The sequence below is a fragment of the Phocoena phocoena genome, chromosome 9, assembly GCF_963924675.1.
Source record: "Phocoena phocoena chromosome 9, mPhoPho1.1, whole genome shotgun sequence".
Classification (NCBI taxonomy): domain Eukaryota; kingdom Metazoa; phylum Chordata; class Mammalia; order Artiodactyla; family Phocoenidae; genus Phocoena; species Phocoena phocoena.
Window position 1 is genome coordinate 8860941 of NC_089227.1, and position 3605 is coordinate 8864545.

The following is a 3605-nucleotide window of genomic DNA, read 5'->3' on the forward strand; positions in this document are numbered from 1 at the left end:
ATGACATATATCCATCATTATAATGTCATTCAAAGTATTTCCATTGCTTATAAAAGCTTCTGTACTCTGTGTATTCATCTCTCCTCTCCCCCCAATCTCCTGGCAACCACTGATCTTTTTACTGTGGTTATTGTCTCCATAGTTTTCCCTTTTCCAGAATGGTATATAGAACCTATTTTTCTTTTTCTTTTTTTTCCAAAAGAGAGGTTCTAAGCCTTTATGTCTGTAAGACCACTCATGGCCCACCCATGCACGGACCAGACAGGCTCTAGGCGGCAAACTCCCCCACTAAATACTGTAGCTTTCCTTTCAATATTGAGCCCTGCCCCATTAGTCCTGTGCAACAGCCACGTGGAGGTGCAGAGGGACACGGGTTGGGTATTTGCTCATAGGAAGGCCACAAGTTTTGTGTCCCTTGTCACAGTGCACCCAGATTCCTGTTGGGTATGCTGTAAACAGAGGAGCTGTTTCTTCAGACCCCCTGCTCTGAGCACACCCCAACCTTAACGGTCTTGAACAAGCTCTCATGTCTAATTGGAATAAAGGCAAGTCTTGAGATTTGCCCTCCGAAAGTGCCCAACGTGACAAACCCTAGATGAGGAGAAAGGATGTCAGTGCATCTTAACAGGGCTCTCACCAACCAAAGTGGAGACAAGCAAACATCGGAGAGGAGAGTAACCATGGTTGACTGAAACACATTCAACCTATAAAAATCCATGAGCTCATCATAATTCTCAAAGAGAGCAAGCACACAAACAAAAACCCTTCCCTAACTTGTCTTCTTTAGAACCAAGAGTTATACCAATGCTTTCCTCTGAAAATTCAGTTAGGCAGGGGGAAGAATGAAGGCCTTATTCACCTTTCCTGCAGAATCCATATTTGGGGTTACTATATAGCCCCAGCTGATAAGAAAACAATCTTCTGTATGGAATTAGGCCAGCTAATAACCACAGGTGATAAGATGAGAAAATCCCCTTTCATAGCCCCTGATGAAATAACTCAGGGCCCTGAGGCAGACCGGGCTAGATACACTCAGGGTTCCAGATGCACACCCCAATAGCTTTCAGCTCCTAAACCCAGAGAGCTACCTGAGCAAAAGGAACAGTCAGGCAGCCTGTGGACCCCGATGTGGTTTTCTACTTAAATTGTTCAGACCTCAGGGCTTAGGGACCTCCTTTCCAGAGACAGGAAATAGGGCGCCATTACCACTGCAGGAGAGTCAGACCCACCAGAGGACAGATCCTCTACAAGACCACTGACCTGGCCTCTTCAACAATACAGTGAAAAAGGGAGGTGAGGGAGGAGTCCATTTAGCTTAAAAGTGATACAAGAAATAAAAACTCAAAAATTCTGTCCTTGATCTACGTGAACCATATTTTAAAGATATCTTGGAAACAATAGGAGACACTTGACTTTCTAATAAGTATGAGATGATGACAAAGAATGATTGTTCATTTTCTTAGGTGTGGAAAATAGGATTGGTATTATAGAGGAAAGGGTACTTGATTTTTAGAGGAGAACATTAAAGTAATTAGGGTTAAATACCACAATGTATGTTATTTAGTTTAAAATACTTCAGCTAAAAACAACAGTTGTAGCAATATAACAAAATGTTAACAGTGAAATCTAGGCGGCGTGTATATGGATATTCATTTTAATATCCACTGTATGTTTGAAACATTTCAAAATAAAAAGTGAAAAAAAAAGGTAAAAGATACATGGCTTAACAGTAGCTCCTTAAGCAAAAGATGTGGTGATTCTGTGTAGGGCAAGAGATGAGAGCTGGTGTATCACCAGCAAGGTGGCAGCGACCCCCGGGCACATCCCTGGAAATAGGGTTTGTAGACGTAGGACAGCGGTCACCCTGCAGGTGAAGAACTGGAAGGGACATTTGGGAAAGATACTTGGAACCACGTTCTAGAACAGAAATGACAAATAGATCTTGGATGGTGGCCGCCATGCTGAGCATCTTCCCAGACCATCCTTCAGGTCAATGGGAGGAGTGCTCTGAGCAATGGGTGATGGACCATCCTTTCGCCTTTCTGAAATCCTGACCTTTATGGACCCACAACGTATATGAGGGGAGAAGTTAGAGAGGCAAGAATCTATACCAAGTGAGTTTAAAAAGAAAGGTTTGGGTTTGATATGCAAAATAATGTTAGCAACATGCAAATGACCCGAGAGGAGGTGCCCAGGTTGTATAGGAACCTTCTACACAGCAAGGGCCCAGCCTGGAGGACACAGCCCATCCACCCAGTTCCTTGTCCACCCCAGGCAGAACCTCTCCATGGTGAGAAAGGGAGATGTCACAGAAAAGAGGAACTCAGTCCGTTCTTGGAAAGAAGGCTAGAGGAGGATGTCCAGGTGCATGCAAGCACGTGCACACGGACGTGTGTGTCTTCCTATTACTTTTGTGTTTTTATTGCCTTGATTTCTGCTCGCATTTTTTTTTTATCTCCTTCCTTCTGCTTGCTTTGCGTTTATTCTGCACTTCTTTTTCTAGGTTCTTGAGGTGGTAGCTCCGATTATTGATCTGAGACTCCTCTTCTAATGCCGGCATGAGGCTTCTAATGCAGCCGCCAACGGCTAACTATCAGAATGAAAAGTCTGATCATTTTTATTTTCATTTGGTTAAAAGTATTCTGAAGTTTCTCTGGACTCTGATTCATGGATTATTTAGAAGTGTGTTCTTTACTCTCCATCTATCTGGGGATTTTTCACTCCTCTTTCTGTTACTTCTAGTTTAATTCTTTTGCTGTCCGAACATACTTTGTGTGATTTCTATTCTTTTAAATCAGTTAAGGTGTGCTCTAAGGCTGAGAATGTGGTCTACCTTGGTGAATGCTCCATGTGGGCTTGAGAAGAGTGTGTATTCTGCTGTTGGATGGAGAACTCTCTACATTTCAATTAGGTCAAGTTGATTGATACTGTTTAACAGATCATCTGATTTCCTGCCTCCTTGATCGATGACTGACAGAAGCACGTTGTAGTTTCAACTACAAAAATGGATTTGTACATTCTCATTTCAGTTCTATTAGTCTTGCTCTATATGTTCTGACATCTTTTTAATACATTGTTAGGTTCACGCATGCTTAGTGCTGTTATAGCTTCTCAGAGAATCTATCACGTTACTCTTCGTTCCTGATAATCTTTCTTGTTCTGAGATCTGTATTGTCTGAAATTAACACAGTCCCTCAAGCTTTTGTTTGATTAGTGTTCTTTTGATTAGTAGCGCGGTATTTCTTTCTCTGTTTCATTCTTTAGGGAGATTTTCCGTCTAAATATTTATACTTAGGTGGGTTTGCTGTAGACAACATAGCTGGGTTTTTGCTTTATGTCCACTCTGCAAACCTCTGTCTTTTCATTGACAACTCATATTTTAAACGACTATTAATACAGATGGCTTGGTATCTACTATCTTTGTAACTGTTTTATAGTCATTTTATTTGCTCTTTTTTCCCTATTGGTGTATTTTGTGAGTTCAGCTGAGCATTTTATATTATTGTATTTTCATATTTTCTTAGCATATCATTTATACTTCTTGAAAAATTTTTAGTTTTTGGCCTAGAGAGTACACTATATATATATATATATTTTTTTTTTTT

At 40.9% G+C, this 3605-nt stretch overlaps 1 non-coding gene across 1 annotated transcript; it reads right to left on the minus strand.

Annotated features, from left to right (window-relative positions):
• Positions 1–369: 369 nt before the first annotated feature.
• Positions 370–499, minus strand: LOC136128630 (small nucleolar RNA SNORA11). The gene has a single exon (XR_010656220.1). It is a non-coding gene; the product is annotated as a small nucleolar RNA SNORA11 (small nucleolar RNA).
• Positions 500–3605: the final 3106 nt, after the last annotated feature.